Here is a 26,355-nt window from a genome sequence, read left to right as displayed (position 1 = left end):
TCAAAGACTTTGGTTTGTTTTTGGAATAAATCTCTTGGAAACACATTTTATTCATTCATCTATGGAAGGTGGTGGCAGAGAGATGCCTTTTCTTTTATAATAGATTTGGCAGGAGGGTCATAAGAACATGAGTTTTGAGGGTTGTAGGATTTAGACTTGGGAAGGACTTTAGGGGTCATCATATTCAGCTCCTTTATTGGAAAAAATAAGAAAACTGGACCCCATAGGGGTTACGGAACTTGCCTGAGGTTGCATAGGTAGTAAGTGGTGTAGCCTAGAATGCAGCCCAAGGCCTCTAACTAAATATCCAGTTTTTTCCCCCAGATTTTGTGCGAGGTTGAATAATTATAGGATTGAATATTTAAAGCTGGAAGAGACTCCAGGAGTCATCTAGTTTAGGATTTTTTATTCTGGGCTCTCTGGACATTTTTTATTTTTAGATAACATTTAAAAGTAGTTTCCTTTGTAATTTTATATATTTTATTTTATGCATTTAAAAAGCATTACTCTGAGAAGGGATCCTTAAGTTTCCCCAAACTCCCGAAGAGGTCCATGACATTAAAAAAAAAAAGATTAAGACTTCTTCATCTAGTCTAACCCCTCCATGGCACTCCAAAGTCATAGATGAGCAAACTGAGGCCCAGAGGGGCCAATATAGCTGTCCAACCTCACGTAGATTGCAAATGGTGTTGAGAATTTGAAGCTAAATCCTTCCCAACGAGTGTTCTTTCCCCTGGGCTGTGCTAGCTATTGTAGGCATTGTTCTCCAGGATATTGGGCTCAAGTGGTGATATGGTCTCAGCATTTCTGAACCACATATCATATGCCTGTGAGGGGCATATGATCAATCAATTAATCAACAAGAATTTAAATGCCTACTATGTACCATGAAGTATGTTAGACACTGAAGGCAACATGTAAACAAGGTGTCCCCAAAGTCTTAGCACAGATTTAAGTTCTAAAAGCTTAGTTAAACTAATTCATTCAGTAAACATTTATTAAGTGCCTACTATGTGCCAGACATTATGCATATTCTGGGGTTATAAAAAGAGGCAAAAGACAGTTCTTGCCCTCAAGAAACTTACAATCTAATGGAGGAAGACTCAGATCTAGCCTTAGATACTTGGTAGGTATGTGATTGAACAGTCACTTAACTGCCTCAATTTCTTCATCTGTAAAATATGGATCATAATGGAACCTACCTCCTAGGTTTGTTAGAATAGCTTAAAGTTCTAATAGTTAAATGTGCTAAGATTTTAAAGACATTCTGTATAAGTCTATAAAGAATAAGTATATACAGAACAAATAAAAGTTAAGTAAATACTAGGTAGTTAGGGAGGGAAGGCACTAGTAATTTGAGGGAAGATGAAATGCCTCATAGAAATGCAAAAATGCATTTCTTTCTTTCTTTGTTTCTTTCTTTGTTTCTTTCTTTGTTTCTTTCTTTGTTTCTTTGTTTCTTTCTTTCTTTCTTTCTTTCTTTCTTTCTTTCTTTCTTTCTTTCTCTCTCTCTCTCTCTCTCTTTCTCTCTCTCTGTTCTTCCTTTCTTCCTTCCTTCTCTCTCTCCCTCTGCTGATTTTCTTTCATTTAGGAATTGATTAAATAGGAAATAGAGTTCAGGCTTTTTTAAAATTAAGCTCTTCTCATTGAGTGTTACTTTTCATAGGTGATTATAGCCATGAAATCTTAGTCCTGGAGATGACTTTAGAGATCTAGTCCAGAGCCCCCAAAGCAGCTGCCTGCTCAAGATATATCATCTTCCTCTGTCTCTTTGTTCTGGCAACTAAGTAATCAGGTAAATAATATGAAGAGAAGCAAAAATGTAGATAATAGCACAAGTACTATTGCAAACTTAAACAAGAACAAGATTCAAAGTGGTGAGCACTGATTCTAATGGTGCTATAGTGGTAAATGTTTAACAACTGGCTCTTGGAAAACAAAATATATACCCAACAAACTTTTAAGTTTAATCTAATTATTAAAATTTTCTTGATCTCTTTATTAAGACTATACACTCAACAAAATGATAAACCAGCCTCTGATTTGTAGCATTTGCCAGTTTCCAAAATGTGAATGCTCACATGAAAATTTAACAGTTGGTTCTCTCCATCTAGTCTGAGCTGGCTCCAGTACACTCCTGGGTTTAATCTACTTTCCTCATTTTAGAGTTGAAGAAACTGGAGTGAGAAAAGACTGTCACAAGGGGTTTCCTCCAGGCCCTGCCCCACCTACCAAGAAAGCAACCAATGTGATACCCATTATACATGTGAAATGAAGCTTTAGAATTGTGATTCTAGAGAAGATTTTTGAGAGTTCCTTAGGCAGCAAGGAGATCAAATCAGTCAATACTTAAAGAGACTAATTCAGATTATTCACTGGAAGGTCAAATATTGAAGCTGGAGTCTAAATATTTTGGCCACATAATGAGAAGACATAACTCTTTGGAAAAGACTCTGATGTTGGGAAAGATTGAAGGCAAAAGGAAAAGGGGATGGCAGAGGATGTGATGGGCAGGTAGTGTCATGGAAGCCATGAACATGAGCATGGAGAAACTTTGGGAGATAGTAGAAGCTAGAAAGGCCTGGCATGCTGTAGTCCTCGGGGTCACGAAGAGTCAGACATGACTGAATGATTGAATAACAACAAAAATGAAGTCATTCAAAACACATCCATATTAGCCATGTTGCAAAAAAGAAAAAAAAAGGAAGAAAAATAAAGAAAGTGGAAAAATTATGCTTCAGTCTGCACTCAGAGTTGCACTGTATTTTGAAGGAAAACAGGGTTTCTCTTTGGCAGAGATGAAGAGGGAGTTACCATGTCAAAACTTCATCTGTGGAGTAAGACCTTTGGGTGCAAATAATAATGACAATAATAATAACAACAACAACAAGAGATAACATTTATATAGCGTTTTCAGGTTTACAAAACACTTTACAAATATTATCTCCTTTTATCCTTAAAACGACCCTGAGAGATAGGTTCTGTTATTGCTCTGACTTTACAGATGAGGTTAAGTGATTTGCCTGTCCATGGTCATACAGGTAGTAAGTATCTGAGGTTGGGTTTGAACTCAGTTCTTCCCGAATCCAGTTTTAGCACCATACCTATTGCTCTACCCTACCTGCCTATGTATATAAAATGACAGCATTTAATTGTCCTCATCGTGTTGCTGCCCTTTTTAATTTATTTATCTAATAAGTCTTTCTCTAACAGATTATAGTAGAAAGAGCATTGGATTTGGAATTAGAGGCCCGTGGTTCAAATTTTGGCTCTGCCATTTTTACCCAGGTGACTTTGGATTTTCATTTAACTTCAGGGGACTTCGGTTTCCTCATCTGTAAAATGAGGGTATTGGAAGAGATTACTACCTGTTACCCTGAGTTGTGTGGTACTTAGAAGGTCCATTCTGCTTCCTGAGGGTAGGATTAGTGTATTTATTTGGATGGCTCAGAAGCGGTAGGATGTGAATTCTCAATAATCAAATGAACTCTAACCCTATTAGAGCTTCTATAATGAGGGGCTCTCCAGACTGGCTCTCTGCTGCCACTTTTACAATGACTGTTAAGTTAGGGGGACTACAGATCCATTGGTCTAATCTAAATCTAGGATAATATGTCCTAGTAGGTTTACTGCTCATAGGTAATTTTTTTAAAAAAACAAATCCTACGTTGCAGTTTTACCCTTATTCTCTAATCTCCATAGTCTGAGCTGCCACCAGGATGACCCAGACCTTTGACATCTCTACCCATTCTTTTCTTTTGGGATTTCAAGCAAGGGGTATTTGTTTACAGGGAAAAGAATAAAATCACATTTTGCAGAATAGGTAGCGGAATGCTAACAAAATAACTAACGAATTAAAAAAAGGTTCACCCTCAAGCTTCTTTTCTAAATAGGTTTTAAGCCCTTAAACCATAACATGTTGCCTAGCCTATAATTCTGCTGCTTCCTCCATAATCTAGTTTTTCTTGTTATCCAAACATGCTAAAATACTGCCCAGTGTGCAGGATGTATAGGCCTGGTAGTAGGTCAGAAGCCCCTTCAGGGCAAGTTCCCCCTGGTAGGTTTGTAAACCCTACTTTTGTGAGGGCTGGGGGATCTAAAACAACAACATGGCCAATAAAGTCACAGCAAAAGTTAGTGTTAAGGCCTGGAAGCAACTAGAGGGAGTCCAAACAGAACAACATTTGTAGTTGGTGCAGAAGAATAGAATCTAATTAGAGGAACCTTTGTAATTTGTAAAACTATTTTCCTGTTCCTCTGTTATCAATAGCTTCCTCCTTACCCTTCCTCATCTCTATTATTTTATGTTTCCCCAGAGGTGTTTTGCAACAATGTCCCTCACTCTACCCCATTTAAAACCTAAGAGGTTACTTGTGCTATTGGGGAGCAGGGCAAAAGAAAAAAGAGGGAAGGAAAAAGTTGCCTCTTGGGAAAACCCAATAAATTGAGATAATGGTAGCTAGAAGCCATAGAATATGCTGTATGTCTAGATCACTGGCTGGCTGGCACACAATTGTCACAGTTCAGGGGGATTCAGTAATCAGCTGTTGATCTTCAGTCCTTGGTCATGTTGGACCATAGGAAATCATCTTGACATTGGCCCAGCCTTAGTGTTCTACCCATAGCCATTATGGTTGAAGGTCCTAGAAGAACAGAAGTGATATCTTCCTTTATCTACTGTTATATATTCTAATCCATAAATAAATTTGGCAAAGACATTCCATTTCTTCATAGGTTTTGTCTAAACCAGAGAGCACTGCCCGCTTTACATACAGGTCAGAACTAAACTAGGATCATAAATCCAGACTAGAAGGGACCTTAGAGGCCACTGACTACAACCCCATGTTTTAAAGATGAGAAATTGAAGCCCAGAAAAGTTAAAGTAACTTGTCTAACGTCACACAAATCATAAGAAGCAGAGCTGGAATTTGAACCTACGTCCTTTAATTCCGGAATCAACACTTGCCATTGTACCATCCAGCCTCCCTAGCTTCAGGACTAAAAAAACATCTTCAGCCCCTTTAGAATAGTGTTGAAATCACACCCAGTTTCCTAACTGATTGAAATTCTACTCAGTTCTCTAGGGTCTTGACTGTAGTCTTCTGATCTGCTTCTCCCAGACCTCTCACCTCTCTTAAATTCGAATCTTGTGACCTGATCTCTGTTCTCAGGGGAAGAATGAGCCTATTGCTTGACCACTCTTGAATCTTGTCTACCATTCCTTAACTGCTCAGGCCCCCATTCTATTCTCATGCATATTTTGCCCATGAACAGGATGGTCTTGTTAATTCTGTACAACTGGAATATCTGGCCCCTTTATCAATCCACAAGCATTTGTGCCAGTGAACTTTTCTAGTCTCATATCAGATTGCTCCAGAGTACACTCAGGTATAATAGCGTTCCTGGTGTCTAGCCTGTGTCCCCACCATCATGATTTCTTTTTTCTTTTTTTTTCTTTCTTTCACCTACATGTCTGCATAAGCAAAATACATGAGGGATCAAATCATGCCCCTAAAGAGCATTTCTGTTGTCAATGGTGAGTAAGGGAGGCTGGTTCCTTTTTCTCCAGGAAGTATGACTCCATATACCAGAATTCGAGGCATAGGAAACCGTACTATAGTTAGATACTTAATATTCACAAAATAATGTTTAAGGTGTCATTTGAGTCTTAATGCTTAAGAATAAATTGACATTTCACAAATTAGCATTTTATAGTGTCTTGTCTAGAATGTTCTAATATTCTTATCATTCATATTAACAATATTTGCAGATTTCACGAATTGTATTCTGCATGTAGGGTTTAAATAATTTAGATATAAAATTCTGTTGGAAAGACACAATGTGAACAAAAGATAAATTTTCTAAATTTTGAATGCATAAGAAAAGCCTTGCTCATTTTAGCTATATACTATTTGGTTTCTGAGTAGAGAAAATAATGAAGCTTTTGTCCTCTAGAAATCTTAGACAATTTATTTTCTCTTGTTTCAGTCAGCATGAATGAAGCTTTCCTTTATTAGAAGTATGGTCAGGTTTTATCGCCCTTTAAGCCTGGACGACATGAAGTTGTGTCCCAGAGGTGAAATAAATTTCTAACGCAGAATGAAGAAAACCTACCTCACGTCAGCTACTACAAATAGTGTCTTTTGACCATTGATAGTAAGACCAATTAACCGTCCTCGCCCTTGTTCAAGTTATGTTCTTACAACAATTCTTCTAATATGGTAGCTATTTTAAAGGTGGTAAAGGGCAATAGATGTTGTGGGATATTCCTGCTCTTTCTCCTTAGTGTACTTTCTACTGTAATATGCAGGCCTGCCTTGTTCATTTGTGCATTATATTACCTTTATATCCACTACTGATTAGACCCAAGGTTCTTAACCTGGGATTATGGAAACATTTCAGGGGATCTGTGAATATGGATGGAAAAAATAAATTAGATCTTTATTTTCACTAACCTCTAACTTAAGTATAACATTTCCTTATTATTTCCTTAGTTATTTTAAAAACATTTTTCTGAGAAAGGGCCCTTAGGCTTCATTGGGCTGCAAAAAGGTCTTTAATTAAAAAAAGTTCAGAACTCCTAAATTATACCCTTATTGGAGTATCTAGTTGCTGGACACCACGCTTCAATGGAGAGAGTAGGAGACTGAAAGAGTTCATAGCACCACTAAGAAAAGATGGAAAGCTGAGATTATTTAGCCTGGAGAAAAGAAAGCTTAGGGGGTGAGCTAATATTTATCTTCCAATGTGCTATATATCTACATATGACATATTGCCTTATAAGAAATGTACCTTATTTTCCAAGCTCCGAGGAAGGGGAAAAAAACTGACTTAATATGTGATACATCCATAAAAGAAAGTAGGTCATCAATTTCCCATATCCCATCTTTCTTTTTGACTCCACTTTCCTCTTCTAGCTCCCACCGTCTCTCCCTCAGGCTATCTGCAACTCCTAACCCTTTCCACATTCCCAACCCCCTGTCAGCCTGTATCATTTAATTTGTTTCCCTAGATTCCTGTTTCTTTCCCCTACGTAGGACCTCTCACTGACATTCAGCTTCTTCTCTTCCAATCTCCAGCACTGTACCTTCTGTCAGAATGCTACTCTACTTGCTATTTGTTATATAGGGGTGAGGGCAAAATACAGTGGGCCTGATGCTAAATGAATGTGGTGGCTTTTGGTTCTCTGAAGGAAAGAAATTAGGGTTTCTTGAGCTGGAAGAAGCTGTTTTATGGTTTACCCAAGCAGGAGGATAGGGTGGGACTGGGAAGTGATGTTTGGAGATAAAAGGTTGAGGGCTGGCAGTACTGGCCAGTGCTTGATCTCTCCTAGTCCCTCTATGTTATGATTTATCTAGTGTAATTCTTTTGTGAGCCAAAAAAAAAAGTACTTTTGTGTGTTCTGCTATTTGTACAACAAAGATGGTGGCACTATACGTGTTGTTTGTATAGTTTGTCAGAGTTGGTATGTAATCTTTGTTTAAAAAGATGATAATCCTGCACATTTCTTTGTATACAGAGTTGATGGTGTATGGATGTTATTTACACATAACACATGCGTATTTATTTCCATATTATATGTGTATATTACATGATAAACATATTTATATGTAACACATATAGATGTTGTGTGAAGACAATAGCGTTTTTGCATATGTTCTCTGTATGCAAAGATGATGGTATTAATTTGTTGGTAAAACATGTGCTTTGTGTTATCTGACAGTGATAATGAATTGGGTCGAGTTGGCCATGTTCTCTTGTCTAGTTCCCCGAGTAACCAAGATGATTAGCCAGGGTGACAGGTGCTAGAAGTGGTGGTATGATAGGGGTATCTCTGTGAAAAGCTACCTGGACCCTATAGGAAACATAGCTCTGGCTTTGGCCTCATAAGCTTCGTGGTATGACTGTTTGAAATAATGCTGTACACTAAATAAGACGTGGAAGAGGATCCAGTATTTATTGCACCAGACCATCCCATCTTTAACATCACAGGTATACTCAAATTTATGTAATAGATACATTTTATTCAAAATTGCTTACAAATTGAATTTTGTAAAGCAACTTGTATTTTTAGCGTGATCGACTTTCATTATAAAGCTGGAATGAAGTTCCAGTGGAAAAAAAAATCTCTCACAAGATTAAGTTGAAAACTTTGATGAAGAAAAGGCTGTCATTGAGAAGGGAGGCTTGTGACATGCCTGCTTGGTTTTTGTGATGAACAGTTTTGATTCGGTCTGGTAACCTGCTAATTGAGGCAATGGAATGAAATAGGACACTTGTAGGCCATTCAACAGTCAACAAAAGGAAGTTTGCTTAGCCATAAAATAGAAGGAATATTCAATAAGAAAACTACAATAATTAGCTTGGGTGGAGGTAGCCCAGGGGAAAGCTAGGTGGCACAGTAAATAGAGTGCCAGGCCTGGAGTCAGGAAGACTCATCTTCCTGAGTGCAAATCTGGCCTCAGACACTTACTAGCAAGTGGTGTGACCTTGGGCAAGTCACTTAACTCTGCCTTAGTTTGCTCATCTGTAAAATGAGGTGGAGGAGGAAATGGCAAACCACTCCAGTATTTTTGCCAAGAAAACCCCAAATGGGGTCGGGAAGAGTTGGAAATGACTGATAAAGAACTGAATAGGATGACCACTACCTTTATCAGAGTAGCCTCTGGACATCTACCAAATCTAAAGGCCCTGATTTCACATGGATGGCCCTTTTTATGCCTTTAGGCAGTCAGGAAGCCTTATGTTACAACCGCAGGTTACATCAAAAGAAGCACAGCTTAAGCCTTAGCCTTTAGGCCAGTCAGATCTGGGGAGATCGTGGTCACCTGTCAAGGAAAAACTAGCTTAACCTGTGCAGCAGAGGGAAGGGGAAACTGGTAGGTGGTGGTCCTATTAACTGTCTTACAGTATTGGAAGGATTTTTGTAACACTTTCTCTTTTTTCTTTTTGAAATCTTAAATAAATTTATTTATATTTTTCATATAGCAGGAGGCTTAGCAGGAAGCTTGGTAACTGTAGGCTAACAAAAACAGAAGTACCAATAACAATAATGACTGGCATGCTTTAAGGTTTGCTAAGCGCTTTGCATCGGTTGTCTCATTTGAGCCTCGTATCATCCCTGGGCTGGGGCCACTTAAGATATCATTGTTGTTTTTGTTCAGTCATGTGTGACTTTTTGTGACCCTGTTTGGGGTTTTCTTGGGAAAGATATTAGAGTGGTTTGCCATTTCCTTCTCCAGCTCATTTTACAGATGAGGAAACTGAGGCAAACAGGGTGAAGTGACTTGCCTAGGGTGACACAGCTAGTAAGTGTCTGAGGCCAGATTGGCACTCAGGAAGATGAGGTTTCCTGGCTCCAGGCCTGGCACTGTATCCACTGCACCACTCAGCCCACTTTAAATGTAGGAGGATCTATTGCTCCTGAGTTCAGTGAGGAAGAGAAACACTGCATTTATTTCAGAGGGAGCATAGCTTTTCTGCTAATCAGTCAATCAAAATGTGTTTATTAAGCAGTAAATATTAAGTAAAACTTCATTCATTTATTAACCTATTTATTTATTTATGGTAAATAATATTAAGCAGTAAACATTTATTAAAGTGACAGGCTTTTTGCTAGGTATGGGAGGTATAAGACAAAAAATGAAGTAGTCTTTGCCCTCAAGAGCTTACATTCTTTCTGTCGTAGTAGATCCTCTTTCAGCATAAGAATGAACTGGACAGAAAAGTTTTCTGACAAGGGGGACGGAATGTCCAATAATGTTTTAGAGGAAGTGTGGTGTAGTGGATGTATTGGGAAGAACACTGGACAGAAACCCAGGAGGCTGGTATTGTTCTCTTGGCTTTGCCACTCACTTGTTACATGATCTAGGCATCAGTTTCCTGGGAGTAGATAGCTTTAAGTTTTGTCGACTTTGTCTCTTCCTCCCTTTTTTAAGGTTTAAAAATGGAATTTATTTATTTCCTGAGAAATGCTATATCCATATAGTGTTTATTGGTATATATTATGTTGCAGGTATCTTGCCGTAATTAACTTAGAGATGCAACAAGGTGCATTTTGATGTGTTGGCATAAAAAAGGAAAATTAATATTTTAAAAGCTAGAATATAAATTTGCCATTTTAAACATTATGTTAATGCTTTTTGGTATATTTATATGATGGTATTAAAATAATATTCTCATTCTCTCTAGGGAAAAATTTCTTTAGTAATTTATTGCTACTTAGATTTTTTTTTTAAGTCAAGGTTGATCAATTGCAGATTTCCATTCCCTGAGGACTGCCAGAAATGTACTACAAAACAAATAGATTGCTTTCTTTTTTTCCAAAATGGAATTGCTTTCCTGGAAAGGACTAGTTATACTTTTTCTCATGTACAGAAAGACTTATTATCAACATCAGGATGGATAGGGAGATGATATTTTGAGTATTTCTTTAACTTGCTTTCATCTTTCTCAAGTAGAAAAATAAAAGTATTTAAGTCCAATATCTTATCATAAGCCAAACTTTTTATAGAAATTGTGGATCTCATTTAGCATTGTTGCTGGGTTGATGCAATTAACACAATGTCATCCGTAAAGAGGAGCGTCTGGAGAACAGCGCCACCTCTAGAAATCCTTATCCATTTGGACTCTGTATCCTTAATGATGGTATCAAATTCCTTTGGCCAGCATATATCTCCCTACTTTATGTCTTGCATGATATTAATAATCAAGTCACTGGAAAAAATAGTATAAGGTGAGTTTATATTATAGACTAAAAGGAAGAAAGGGAGAGAGGGAGGGAAGGTAGAAAGACAAGAAACAAGCATTTCTATAGTTATGTGCCAAGTGTTCTACAAATGTTATCTCATTTGATTCTCATAACACCCCTGCAAGGTAGGTGCTGTTATTATCCTCATTTTACACTTGAGGAAACTGAGGCAAAAGAGGTGAAGTGACTTGCTGAAGATCACACAGATCACAAGTGTTTGAGATCAAATTTGAACTCAAGTCTTCCTGACTCCTGTCCATCCTGATTCCAGTCCAGCTGTATCCACTGGGCCACCTAGCTGCCTCATCAACTGACTGGTGTTGCCTGTAGCTTGCCATAACTCTTTGTCAAGTGTTTGTAGGCTAAGATACTTTTCATTCAAAGAAGTTACAAAATTTTTTGGTGTGCCCTGGAAGAAGCACATTCTATTCTTTGTAAACATGCTCACAATCCAAAGGTTTACAACTTATCTCAGGGAATCAGGATACTTAAGTCTGTCACCTGTGGGCAGCTAGATGGAACAGTGGATGGAATGCTGGCCTTGGAGTTAATAAGTCTTGAGTTTGAATGCTGCCTCAGACACATGCAAGCTTTGTGACTCTGGGCAAGTCATTTAACATCTATTTGCCTCAGTTTTCTGCTCTGTAAAATCTGGATAATAATAGCTCTTCCTTCACAGGGTGGCTTTGACGGTCAAATGAGGTATCATATATAGCTTTGCAAACCTTAAAGCACTATTCACATTCTAGCAATTACTATGGTTATTGCTGTTTTCTCAGTGAGTACAAAAGAAGAACACACTGGAGGCTGTACATGATGTATTCTGTCTTTCAAAAACTATTGAGATTAAAACTGCTAATAGACAAGAACTAGAATTTTTGTTTAGTCATTTTCAGTTGTGTCCAATTCTTCAGGACCCCTTTTAGGGTTTTCTTGGCAGAAATACTGGAGTGGTTTGCATTTCCTTCTCCAGTTCATTTTACAGATGAGGAAACTGAGGCAAACATGGTGAAGTGACTTGCCTAGGGTCACATAGTTAGTAGGTGAAGGAGGCTGGATTTGAACTCTACATCCTACATAGGGATTTTTCTGATCCCCTGGATACTAATGTTCTCCCCTGCCTTTCTTGCCTAGTCTATATATTTTGTAACTGCTGATATGTCTTTATGTTGTTTCCCCAGATAGAGTGTATCAATTAATCACTTATTAAGTGCCTACTATGTGTTAGAACTGTGCTAGGCTCTGGAGATACAAAGTACTGAGAATGAAACAATCTCTACTCTCAATAAACTTACATTCTGTTGAAGGAGAAAACGAGGACATATAAAGTATATACAGCATTAATTAAAAAGTTAACAAAAACCCCTACATGCCCTTCACTCCCCTGGTATGTTTAGAAGGGAGGGCACTGGGATCTGGGGAAGCTAGGAAAGGCCTGGTGTAGAAGTCAAGATGACTGGCCATGGCCTGGGATGCAGTGGGTGATGCTGGCCTTTCTAAATTCACAGAATTACCTCGTGATGTCATTATTTCTCTTTGAGAAGGAAAGATGAGAAACAACAATGTATTCTACCCCCTGTGGGGTTGCAATCCACAGTTTAAGAAGTGCGGAAGGGGGGGCAGCTAGGTGGCGCAGTGGATAGAGCACCGGCCCTGAAGTCTGGAGGACCTGAGTTCAAATTCGGCCTCAGAGCAAACACTTGACACTTACTAACTGTGTGACCCTGGGCAAGTCACTTAACCCCAATTGCCTAAAAAGCAAAAAAAATAAAGTGCTGAAGGGGTTGAGAGTGGAAAAAGTTTAAGAAGCCCTGGTGTAGAAGATGGTGCTTAAGCTGCATCTTAAAGGAACATGAGGACTCCATGCAGGAGGGAATGAATTCTAGGCAGATGGGATAGCCAGTGCAAAGATATGGAGAGGGAAGATGAAAGCTCATTGAGGAAAAGAACTGTTGATTCCCAGTGTTTAGGATAGTACCTGACATATAGTATTTAATAAATGCAGTTCGATTTATTGATTATTCATTTGCTGGCCCTGGCAGAGCCATTACTAGACCAGTGAAACCTGTGGGGTTCTTACCTTCTCTGCTGAGCTCTAGGCTAGGGAATCTTTTCTGTCATGGAGCTTGACCTTGGGTCATAACAGTGAGATTCTGCTCTTATGTATTTGTTTAAAGTTCATACTCAGTGTTACTGAAGGGATTGGGGTAGTTTACAGGTTAAGACATAGTGCAAAATAAGAGGCTTAAGAAGAAAACAGAACAGACTATCTACAAGAAGCAGGAGTAGTTACTATAAGGTATCTGAGATTGGACAATGAGTTAGGCTCTAAATTATGGTAAAAAAATATTGTTGAAAGAAAAAAGAACACTTCATTTATTGTATTCTGTCATCAAGAAATCAGATTATTAAAGAGCAAATTGTTCAACTCACATACTCCAGTATGTCTTACTGAAGTGGATAGTCCCTCCCATGATACAGATTGCAGCCTGCCCAGGGCTGCCCATCCTGTAGATTATCTTGTCCATGCCGTTCCTTCCCTAAGTTTGCCACAAGGGGTCCCTCCACAGTGCTGTGACTCTTTCTTGCTTTTCCAACTTGAGATCATTAGGACACTCTCAGGGGTGTGGTGAGGCTTCAAAGTAAAGTATGAATACTTTGCAAACTTTAGAGCACTACATAAATGCCTGTTGTTGTTAGCCTCTAGTCACAAGGCCTCCACTTTGTTTAACTTCGTTCTCTGAGCCTTCTATTGCACTCCTGTTGAGCTCAAACATTGTTTATAGAGCAATACTGGGTGGTGGTGGTTAAATATTTAACTACTAGACCCGGAGGTGGGGTGGGGGGAGGAAATAGACACATACACACTTTAAAATTTAATCTTCATTATTAACACTTTCTTAAATCTAGACAATCAGCGAAACAATAAATCAAGCCCTGATTTGTAGGATTTCTGAAGTGAATGTGATCACATTGAAAATTAAGCAGGGAGGTGCTTAGTGCTGGGCCAACACTCCCTAGCTTATGCAGCTTCAACCTGCCTTTTTTCAGACATACATTCCTTAATGACAGGGAGGCAGCATGGCACAACAGGAAAGAAAAAAACAGTGGTTCTGGCGTCAAATGACCCAGGTGCCCAGCCTGGTTCTGCCATGTACAACCTGGGTGACTTTGGCTAAATCACTGTAACTTTCTGGGTCTTAATTTCTGTAAACTAAGTAGTTTGGCATGGATGATCTTTTAGATCCTTTCCAGCTTGAAATCTATGATTCTATGACATCTTTTATTCATAATTCCTTGTTTATAATATGTTGCAGCCTGCTCCCATCTACTATCTACATCTCTTATCACCTTCTGGTAGATGCTCAGTTTTAATTCTTTGGAGATTGTAGTATTTTAACCTAATAGCCTTTTCATTTCCTGATGAGAGAAATTACATAAATTCATCCACTGGAACAGAAGTTTTCTTCCAACCAAGCACTAGGGGTGAAAATCTGTTGTCAGTCAGTCAATAAGCATTTTATCAAATACTACCTATGTGTGAGGTGCTGTGCTAAGAATTGTTATTGTTGTTTGTCCTGGAAGAGTACCAATGAAATTGTGAGTGTGTTGTCTTGACTTGAATATGAACTGGAGATACTAAAGAAAGGCAAACAAACAAACAAACCAAAACCCACAAAAAATCCCCTCTCAAGTAGTTCCCATTCTAAAGGGGGAGACAACACAGAAGTAAATGTGAACAAACAAATATATACAGGCCATTGGAAAGCCTTGGATCGAGTTAAACAGAAAACCTAGAGGAGCTCCTTGCTCACCTCTTTGATATTTTTACCTTAAAAGGAGTGAGTATAAATTTTTTTAAAAAATTGTTCCTTGAGCCTAGTGATGTGGCATAGCTATTTGTATGTTTAATATTTATATGAGAATCTTTTCAGAAGAGGTGTGATTTCATTGTATGGACAGAGTTTTGATTTTTAAAAATTCTCATCATGTTTATTTTATGTTCAAGAAGGCTCAACAAAGGAATTGAATGCACTATTGAGATTTGTCATACATGCATGTGTTATTCAGACACTTGAGTGGTTTTCTAGTTTGCTAGAAACTTGAACTGTCAATGACGCAACCTCCTTTTCAGGAATCCACATTGGCCACATTTCTTCAGTCTAGGTGTATGTGTGAGGCATTTTTATCCCAGTAACCCAATCACCAGTTTTAGATTAGTAGCCATTAGTCTGACCTGTAGCATAGAATGCCTTTTCATAGAGAAGCACTCTAGTGTAATGAGGAAAGTTTAGCTCTGTGCTCTTATAAATGTTAATTGCCTCTTTAACTTGCAACAGACAATTGCTTCCTTTAGAGCAAACAGAATGTTAGTGGTTGTAATTGCCTTTTAATATTATTGAAGATATACCAATCTGCTCTAATTATGGTTTCTGCAGATGAAACATTCAAGTAAACATTTTTAATATTTTAAAGTTAAAACTTCTCGAATTAGACAAATTTGCAGCTCATCATTCTGACCTCATTTAAAGAAAAATAACTTCAGTTAATAAATCAAGCAGAAACATGTAAGATATTAGTTGAAATTTGAGATTATAGCTAAGTGTAATATGCAGAAACATTGTTTTGCTTTTGCTTTTAAACAATCTAAAAATATATTTCCTGAGAGTGGTATTTAGGGAGTCCAATTAATTCAGAATAAGGACATTTCTTTGTATCAGTTGTAAACAAGAAAAACTGTTTTCTCATATGGCCTAGAAATGGTAGCCTTACTTTCTAGTTATCAACTCCAAGTCATGCCATTTTCTCTTCTGGCCTTCAATCACACCTCCTCCTCCTCCTCCTCCTTCTCACTGGGAACTTAGAATTAAATCTCCTTGGTTTCTGATAGATAAGACTCAAGCCTCCATCTCACTTCTTAGCTACCATTTCTAAACCAGGTTACCCTGATTATCTCCCCACCTTCTTCTCACTTCAGGCTTTCCAGCTCCCTTTATGTGTTGTCATTCCCCCTCTAGAATGTAAGCTTCCTGAGGGCAGGGATTGTCTTCTTATATTTTGTAACCTCATCACTTAGCACAATACCTGGCACATTGTAAATGCTTAAAAATGCACTTATATGCTTTCAGTGAAACCTCTTGAAAGTGCTCTAAAAATATAGTTAGCACTTTCAGTTTTAGCCGGGGTCTTCTTTAGGCAGAGGGCGTAAGATTATCCTTTTCCCTTTGTATCTTGTGTTGTAAAAACCTGTTACCTCCTCTGTGCAGTGTTTACTGATTTACTCAATTGAAAATAATTTTGCTCTTCCCCAAATTTGTGTGTCCCCAACTGTGGTTATCCTTTCCACAGAGTGACTTTCCTCATCTTGCTTTAGATATATCATGGGGCAGCATAAGAAATTAAATGGGTATTTTTTGAGAGTTTTGTGGAAGCTGCAAACAACACATAAAAGCCAGCAGATGACATAGAAAAAGTTTAGAAACTCAGAAATGCATAAAATATATGTATAGTATTTTATAATATCAATATATTTTATCTTCGAATACCATTATAATTCAGGCTTCTTCTCTGGTATGGAAGGAGGGCCAAAAAATTTTACATGGATTTTTCAGATTTGGGGGGAGGGCGCTGTGCCTGACCTCTACAGTGTGGAAGGGATAACTGTATTTGTACCATTTATGACATTTATCATAAATTGCTTCATATTATATTCATTTGTGTGTATTTAGTTTTATCTCCCCCACTAGATTGCAAGTTTCTAAAAGGCTAGGACCATGTCTCATGTGTGTATGTGTGTGTGTGTGTGTGTGTGTGTGTGTGTATAATTATACGAATGAGACATGGTCCCAGCCCGCTAGAAATATGTAGTCTAGTGGGGGAGGTAAAAACACACTCACATACACACACACATTCACACACAAATATGTCCCTGTAGTGTCTAACACAATATTTTGTGCCCAATTGCAAATCATGGAACACCATAGTCTCTAAAATATTAAAAATGAGTACTACCCAGGGGGCATTGGAAAGGTTTATGGTGATTTTGAGCAGCCTGTAACACATTACAATGAAGAGCTTTGAAGGAGAACTGGATAAAGAATTATCCAAAGAAATATTTGAACAGAGATGATGGGCTAGTTATATAGCAAAAACAATGAATAACTTGTAGACACTGATATACTTCATTAGTATCCTTGTGGTGTTAAGAAAAATCTAGAAAGTCCTCCAGTACCGTAATGGGAAGGTATAGATGGGTTATGAACTGCATTGTTTGAGTGCCTAGGGCTAGGGCTAGGGACTAAACCTGTGATTTCATTGGAACAGGGAGCATTTCATCTACCAGTGCAGGGCAACACCTTCTCTGAAAGGTAGGCTTATGGAGTTGCATAGAGCACCCAAATGTTACATTACTTGCCCAACATTGCAAAGTCAATATGTGATCAGAGGCAAGACTTGAACCCAAGTCTTCTTGGTTTTGAGGCACACTATACCATTTGGAAATACTTATATCAAATAGGCCCCAGATTCATTTGGGTATTTGAGAGTCAGTCACTCTTTTTGGCATGCCTTTAGAGAAGGTTATCGTCTTTTATTGATATATGCAGGAAGACTGATTCTCATGAGTAATGAACAAAACAAATTCATTTGATGGACATTTTCTCAGTGCCTACTGTGTGCTGAATGTAGAGCTAGGTATTTGTATCTAGGTCATCATTGGAAATATACTATAGCCTACTTAATGCACTAAACATCTTTCCATTGCTCTTAATGAAAATTTTGATTCTTTGAAGACTGTTGTTCCAAGATTGCAACCATGTAGTACTGGGTCTTTGGGGGAATCGTTAAAAGTACCACTATGCAGTTTCCTAAATGCAAAGCAATTTTCTCTCTTCTGTTCAATTACAGGCCCAGTTCAATGTCCATCTCCAGTGCCTCTCCCAGATACATGTACTAATTCAATGGACTGGTCTTCCATCTGTCTGTCATTCTGGACAACAGGAATTTTTGATCCATTTAGTTTTTCTTGTATGTATCGTTAGGCCAATCTCCTTTAAATAGTCATGGATCTCATTAAAGAGACCTGGTAACATTTGAGAGTTTGATGTAATCAGCAGAATATAATCTACAAATAAGAGTGTCTGAAGGATTTTTACCACCTATAGGTAATTCCGTTTCTCTTTGGAACTTAAACAGGACATCTTTCATGATAGCCAGAAGGGGTGCCTGACCATAAGGCACTCACATTCTGTTGGAATAGGGGGGAAAAAAAGCACACATTCATATACATAAGTTATTTTATCTTGAGTACCAGCCTATCATTTCTAGGTCAATATTCTTTCTTTTCTTTTTAGAATCCCAATTTTATGCCTTACTTGATGTTCATAATCAAAATGTCATTGAAAAAGTTATCTCTATAGTTGCATTCATAAAAGAATATTTTATGACCTTATTACAACTATGAGAAATTCCTTGTTGGGAGACAGCCTTTAAAGCTGAATTTTGCTTTACTGAATCAAATACTTTTTTGTAATCAGCAAATACTAAGTTCTCCTTTCGAGCTTTTCATAGACTTATTTGGACCTCCACTACTTTTCATTTTTTTTTAATGAGGTAATCCTTTATGGTCTTCTATCATCATTCTCCATTGTATTTTACAAGAGTATTTGCATTCTAAACTAATTGTTGCCTTTGTTCCCATCTCTCCTTCCTTGGCCTTCTTGTTGTAATGACTTTTGTTTGGGTTAAACTTGTATAGGAAAGGAAACAGTGATAGTCAAGGTCGATATCTTTGCCTTTTTCCATTTGTCAGTTTTTGACATCAGCACCTCATTTAATAGGTTGAAGCTATTGCAGTTGTATGAGGTGCCTTCTAATTTTTGTTCGTTCTTCTAATTTAGCATTAATATTGATGTCTACTATAATTAGTTAATGGTCTAATTGTATACAGGTAGCTTGACTCTGAGTTATATCTTCTATCAGTAAAAAGTCATTTCCTGGTGCTATGTACAAAGTATCGTACTTTGTATTTTGGAAAATGGAGTGGAAAACAAATGACCAGAATTCACATTGGCCTTTTCATCCAGACAAAGATGGCACGTAATCAAATCTACTTTTCTTAGACCTAAATCTAAAGTATTTTAAATTCCATCTGTGGGTTTCTTTTATAAAAAAAAAAAGATACAGAGATGGATAGTGGAGATGTATCTCTTTAATATTAAAAAGGCCTTTGGGCCCACAACAACATAATTACCACCTTCAAACAGGCATGAAAAATCCCTATATGCTATTCAGTTCATTGCATATGTTTATGATAAATGGAGATCATTAGGCGTGGCATTTTTCTTTGTATTTAATTTGGGGCCTGATAATTGTACCACCTTGGGATACAAAAGTACATCTTTCTTTTAGGTAATAACTGCCCCAAAGTGTAACATTCCACCTTCATAAAACTCCACAAGAAAACGATCATATATTTAGTTAGATGACAGTAACAATTTTAGTTGGATTGGGATTATGAAGTGTCAAAGATATTTGAAAAAGAAGATTCTTTGCTTTTTTTTTCTTTTTGGACTTTTTTTTTCCTGGAGTCGAATTCTATCTCTGACATTTACTAGCTAGATGACCCTCGTTAAATCAGTTACCTTTTCTGAGCCTCGGTTTCCTCATCTGTAAAAATGAAAGGTTTAGACTAGATGACCTCCAAAGACCCTTCCAATTTGAAATCTCTGATAATATAATAATGATATCAATAATAATTAATATTAATATCATAATATACTAATAAATTTAAGCTTTATTTAAATGTTTCTGATTAATTCAGTTTAGTTTAGGAAACATTTGTTAAATGCCTTCTATGTGCCAGGCCCTATGCTAGGACAAAAATGAAACAGCCCTTACTGACAAGGAGTTTAACAGTCTATTGAAATGGGGAAAAGAGCACATGGTTACATATATGGAACTTTTTTCTTGAGAGCCAGTCCGTCACAGTATTCTTCCCTGCCCTTTTCTCCTTAGGACATTTTATTATCCTGGTTCTTTGGAAAATGCTTATTGGAGCCTTTATTACAGAAATATCTTCTTTAAACATCTTTTTAGAACTATCTAGGTCAGGAAATACTGTGCAAGGAGAGAGTGCTGGCTTTAGAGACAGAGAACCTGGGTTCAAATTCCAAGCTTGCCACTTACTTCTTCTGTGATCTTGGGCAAGTCATTTCATCTTTTGGATCCCAGTTTCCTCTACTGTAAAATGAATGGGTAGAGAAAGATGGCCACTCAGTCTTCTCCAGCCGTTGGTATGCTGGTAAATGTTTGACGGCTTGTTTTCTGGAGAAAAAAAAAAAGGTACATACACTTTTCAGTTTAATCTACATTATTAGCATTTTTTCCTATCACTTTCTCAAGTCTAGACAATTAAAAAAACAGTCAAGCCTTGATTTGTAGTGTTGCCTATTTCTAGGATGTAAATGCTCACAATTAACATTTAACAACTGGCTCTCATCGCCTCAGCAGTCCCCTACTTCCAGCTCTAAATCTTTGGCTCTTCTCTGCCAGAGATAAGCAATACAAATACAGCTGGTAATACCTCTTTGCTGATTCAGATTTTTTTTGAGACGTTTAGTGTGTGATAGCACATGAAAGGAGAATCTCCATGTGGTGGCCATCAAGTGTGGAAAATACCATCAGGTCCCTAAGTAAGTTGGTATTAATCTCTTTAACCAGAGTTCACATAGACCTTTTCATCCATAAGTGGGCAGAGTTCCAGTTATCAGGGCTGGCTTTGATTGTAAAGCAGCTCCTTATTGGTCCAAATGGGCCTCAAGGAATAAGAGCTCCTGTGCTCCTAATCTATTTGTTCTACCATTGCCGATGGTGGGCCACCATATATCCTGGCTTCCAGTGCTGAAGGGAGAGGCTTGTCTAATAGAGTCCCCAGGAGGCTCAGCCACCACCCCAGGCTAGGCTGTTAGGATGTGTGGATGTGTCAAAGAGGGATCTTTCCTGGGTTAGATGTTGAACCGGGTAGTCTCCAAAGACCCTTCTATCTCTAATCCATTGTTGTGAAACTCAAATAGAAACAGATCCTTGACTGTGCATATTAACTTAGAAAACCACAAATTAACATAATATCTATTTATTTTGTTAAACATTTCTCAATTTTTTGAGGCAGTGAGAGTTAAGTGACTTGCCCAGTGTCAGACAGCTATTAAGTGTGTGAGGTTGGATTTGAACTCTGGTCCTCCTTACTCCAGGGCTGGTGTTCTATGCACTTCATCACCCAGCTTGCTCCCATTTACATTGTAATCTGGGTCAGTACCTACTTGGGAATTTGCTGCCCCCTTTGGGCCTCACATTTGACACTCCAATCTACCCCCATTAACAATGACAGCTCTGACAGCAAAGGCTCTGACTGAGAGAGACAGTTTGATTTGGGGTAGGGTATAGAGTCCTAGACTATGAGCCAGAAAAAAAATCTGGATTCAGTTCCTGCTTCTGGCACTTACTTGCTGGATGACCCTAGTCAAGTCATTTAACATTTCTGAGCCTTAGTTTCCTCATCTGTAAGGACCTCCAAGGTCCTTTCCAATTCTGAGTCTGTGATCTTATGATTCTATGAAACATCTATAATCTTATGACTCTAGAAACATCGGGAGTGTGGAGGAAAGAGCAGTGAATGAATTGAGGGGAATTAAGGAATCTCATGTAGGAAAGGAAGATTCAGCTACCTACCACCCATTCCCTCAGCCAAAGGCCAACTATTTAATCTGGGGATACTCTCTATAAGCTTTGATTACATGGATGGATTTATTCTTCTTGCTTTATGGAGTTTTAAATGAATTTTGCGTTAGGTAGCATCTGCCACAGTGGGAATTACCTAGGATCCCTCTGAATTCTATTTCACATTTTCTTTTCTACCTCACTGTTGGTCATCATCTTAGCATGATCTTGATTTGAAGAGGGATCCTCAAGAAGGGCTACTCACTTTATAGAGGACATAGGTTACCTTAGCTTATTACCTGGACAATTTGGCAGCATATCTTATGTATGTTTGTGTGTGTGGATTTGTGTTTTTAAAAGAATTTTTATTGATATCTTTTATTTTTAATTGATAACTATTTGTTTTTAATATCACCTATGTATGTGTCCTGATGTATCCTCCTAGGGAGCCATTCAGTATAATTATGAAAATCAAAAGAGGAGGGAGGGTAGGGAGAAACAGTTTAGCAAAACTAACCAACACACCAAAAAAGTCTGACATTATGTGCAGTGTTCTATGCCCATATTCTCCACCATCTTCAGAGATAGTGTAGAGATCTCAGGTTTAATATGTGTTAAAGGGTACCCTTAATCCCAGCAGGGTAACTATATACATCTTTCCCCTCTGAATTTTTATTTTCCTCCCCACATTTTGCACATTTTGGAGAGTTGGTGAAATTGACCATGTATAACTCAGGGGTATGGAACCTGCAGCCTCGAGGCTGTATGTGGCCTTCTAGGTCCTTGGGTGTGACCTTCTAGGCCCTTGGGTGTGGCATTTTGGCTGAGTCCAAATCCTTTTATTAAGGGGATTTGTTCTGTGAAGTTTGGATTCAGTGAAAGGGCCACACTCGAAGACCTAGAGGGCCCTATGAGGCCTTGAGGCCACAGGTTCCCCACCCCTGGTATAACCTGTCATTGGAAGCAAACTTATTTTGGTCACTCACTATGGACTGCTCTACCTGGGACACTGAGCAACCAGAGAATTTTGTCTCTATCATTGATGTACTCCAATGTAGCATGTCAAGGACTATTTGAGCAAATAACAGGGGATCCTTTTTTAGCTTGCCTTTTTTTGATTTATTTTCCTTAAGATCTTACTTACTCTGTTCAGACATAGGCTGTTTATCTCCTAGAATATAAGGAAATAGGATATTGTTGCATACCTTTTAGTGGCATAGGTATTTTAATGAAAAATTTAATCTCATTTCCCTATTCTAGTAATAAAACTACCTTAATTTTTTTTTTTATTGCTTTTCCTTTAGGGGTTCTAATCCAGGAAATACACTGACATGAGCATTATTGCAAAGAGAAAGATTGTGGCAAGTGTGTGAAAATGTGAAATGTGGCATTTAAAGTATTTCCTTTTCCTTTAAGCCTCAGAAGAAGACCCCAGTCTCCTTGCCCCTTACCTTGCTGCTGCAATCTCGAGTTATGTCATCTTTGGACAAAATGAGTTTGGAGTTTGGTTTATTTAATGAAACTGCCTCAACTTACAGGCAGGGAAGACGTCTCAGAGATGATCTTGTCATGCCCCTTCCTACTGCAGGAATCTGCAGAGATCTCCAACCTCTGTCCAAATACCTCCCATGATAGAGAGCTGACTACTTCACTCCCAATCCATTACTGGTCAGCTCTAATTGTGAGAAAGTTCTGCCTTATATTATGTATTCATCTGACATCTGCCTTCCTGTAACTTCCACTCACTTCTAAGTTTGCCCTTTAGGGCCAAGCACAATACGTCAGTGTCTTCCATGTCACAATCAGTTAAAATGGCCTTTCTGAGTGCCCTTTTCTATTTCTGTGTCACTTTCTTTAAATCACAATAACATCTAACTTTCCTTTTTCATTTCACTGTTTGTTCCCTGTCACTAAATTTTCACTTGACCAGCACTTGCCCTGAGACTGTTTTAAATAGGGCTGTAGAATTCATTCATTTACTTGGTAAACATTTATTAAGCACTTACTATGTACCAGGCGCTGTGCTAAGCCGTAAGAGGTATCTACTTCTCCAACACTATTTTCTTTTTCTCTCTTTTTGGTTGCAGCCGCTTCCAATCCTGACATCTTTCCTCTTGGGTTCAGTTGATCATTTTTTTAAATTGGAAAATTTAAATTTGCATTACTTAGTAGCTTAATGCATAAAAATAAGCCAAAACCGTATGAATAACTCATTTTAAAGAATTTATATTATACATTAAACGGGAAGTAAATTATTTAAGTGTTTTGAATCATCATGCTATTTGCTTTGCTCAATTTCTATGTTAAAATTCATCGATGCAGCAAATTGGAGGTATGTGATTTAGAGGGAGAATGAAACATTACGCTTACCATGCTCGCCTCTGGTCTTTCCACAAGCCATCTTGAACCTGTACATCAGTAGTAAGAAAAAAGAACACTTCATTCATTGTGGAACCAAGTTAATAAGAACTAAGTTCTAGTGACAGGCCTTGGGAAGAGAATCTAGAATGATGGAATCTGTCTTGGTTATGGTCTCAGTGTTAATCGGTTGTGAGCAGCGTATGATGTTGGAATGGCAGGATCATAAATACAAACAGCTATTTCAACAACCTCTGGTATCATAAGATGAAGAAAGCTAATTTTGTCTTTTGTTTTAAATTAGGATCTTAAAATCATGTTCTACTGTGTTTATATCACAATGGTAACTAGAAACTGCTTTTAAAAGTTCATTTTCAAGTAGATATTATATGTGAACTTTTTGAATTAGGGTAAGTTTTTATAAGATTTCCCCCAGTCCTAAATTCTATTCATAGACGTCACAATTGTCCCAGTTATCATGTTGTCAGTGTGCAGGTAATGAGGACATCTTCACTTTGGTAGGCAGAATTGCCAGCAATGGTTACTAGCTTTGCTGGCACCAACATCTCTCCTCCCCCTTTACCCAGTGTTTCTAGTTCCTTAGTGAGGCTTACTTATCTGATCCTCTAAATAATTTTAATTGTCAGGCCCCTTGTCTTCTGTAAAAGGGTGGGTGGGAGAGGTTAGTTGTGGGGAGGGGCGAAGAGATAGGATTTGGTAAAGTTAAGGGAAGGGGCTAGCAATGTATTTCCAGTTGCCAACTCACTGTGTATAAGTGGGGAGAGACATAATGCTTATACCTTGAGGCAGGAAAGCTATGAATGGAAGGTAGTTGCTCCTACTAGAATAGGATTTTACTAGAATTGGAATTTATAGGGTAAGGGTTGGAGGCACATAGGTGGCACAGTGCATAGAGCCATGGGCTTGGAGTCAGGAAGACCTTAGCTCAAATTTTCCTGGAGACACTCACCAGCTGTGTAATCCTAGGCAAGTCACCTAGCCTTTGTTTTCCTTAATCCACTGGAGAAGGAAATGACAAAACACTCCAGTATCTTTGCCAAGGAAACCCCATGTGGGGTCTTGAAGAGTAGGACAAGACTGACCAACAACAAAAGGCTAAGAGTTAGGGACCTCCCTTTGAGAATGGCCATTCTGAGGTTTTGGCTGCTCTCTTAAGTGTCCTTATGTGCCAGTGGGAGGCATTGTTGGACTAGGTGCTGACATTCTGAAAGAGCTGGTAACACTTCCCAGAATTCCTAGTCCTACTTATGGGCCAGTTAGTCATTTTAAATTTCATTCTCATCTTTTCTGCCTCAGGGTACAGGAATTGATTTCTATCCTCCCCTTCAACCGCTAACCTCCTTAACATCTCTTGTTGATTCTTTTTGAAACTTGGGTCCCACACACCCAGTTAGTCACTAAAAACACTGAGGGGGGAGAGAGTCAAAACTTCCTGTTGTTTGTGACATTCCTGCTGCCACTGGGAAGACCCTTGTCCCAATTACATAAATGTAAAAATGGCCTCTATTCTAAGACAGGATGTTGACTAAAACATTCATTTAGGAGAGATTTCCCAAATTATTCTGATTATATTATATTTTCACTCAGTAGAGATTTCTTTCTCATCTCTGTGACATTTAAAAAGTTTGAGAGAGATGGTTTCTGGGTAATTAGTCATTTTATTAATCATGCAGCATATAATGAATAAAAAGGGTCACTGACATTCTTGAATGCTAAAGACCCCTCATGGAACCCAACCCGCTCAACACTTATATGCCCTTGGAAGAGTGGGCGTTCCTGAGAGAGGCAATTGACTAATTGGTTAACAAGTAATAAGAGAGAATGAATATTATATTGAGAGGTGGCCCTGTTCTAATGAGGAACTGAGGGAGTGACTTTGATCTTGTCATTTGCTTCCAAACCTTCCCCAGCCTTGGGCAATCTAATCAAAGAATTTATCCCCACCCAAACCTGGGCTTCCTCACCTAGGTGGAGTCCAAAGAGATTGAGGAGAAAATTAATCCAGTGTCTTTGTTAGCAATGTCTTTGAAATGCTGGCTTGGTTTAGTAGAGAACAAGGTTTCAGAAATCCTGTGTCTTCCCAATATTAACAATTACTTATTTAATAATAATTTCTCTCATCTCATATAGTAGAAGATAATTTTTTAAGTAACAATGAACATTTTTGCCTTGTCTTACCTACTTGAGTAGAGAGTCCCTTCACCAGAAGGCTAGCATCAGAAGGTCTTGCACATGGTGCACATGGTGACAGCAAAGGTCTGGAAGTGACAGCAGATATCATGTTAGTTCTACTTCAGAATTTTGAATTTTCAACCATATTTTTTAGAGTAAATAATTTTTTTCTTAAGAAATAGTAGTGAAGGGGGGCAGCTAGGTGGCACAGGGGATAGAGCACCGGCCCTGGATTCAGGAGGGCCTGAGTTCAAATACGGCCTCAGACACATTACACTTACTAGCTCTGTGACCCTGGGCAAGTCACTTAACCCCATTGCCTAGCAAAAACCAAAAAA

At 38.2% G+C, this 26,355-nt stretch overlaps 1 protein-coding gene and 1 long non-coding RNA gene across 3 annotated transcripts in view; one reads left to right on the top strand and one right to left on the bottom strand.

Annotated features, from left to right (window-relative positions):
* Window positions 1–26,355, top strand: part of SMYD3 (SET and MYND domain containing 3) — a 1,044,671-nt gene that overhangs the window by 156,630 nt on the left and 861,686 nt on the right. The window lies entirely within an intron of this gene.
* LOC110205496 (uncharacterized) lies at window positions 18,940–26,113 on the bottom strand. Its single transcript, XR_002323592.2, has 3 exons — window positions 26,024–26,113; window positions 23,837–23,874; window positions 18,940–20,074 (listed from the first exon to the last, which is right to left on the bottom strand). It is a non-coding gene; the product is annotated as an uncharacterized LOC110205496 (long non-coding RNA).

Source organism: Phascolarctos cinereus, unplaced genomic scaffold (genome assembly GCF_003287225.1).
Source record: "Phascolarctos cinereus isolate Bilbo 61053 unplaced genomic scaffold, phaCin_HiC Scaffold_5;HRSCAF=322, whole genome shotgun sequence".
Lineage (NCBI taxonomy): Eukaryota > Metazoa > Chordata > Mammalia > Diprotodontia > Phascolarctidae > Phascolarctos > Phascolarctos cinereus.
This window is presented reverse-complemented; position numbering and strand designations above follow the sequence as displayed.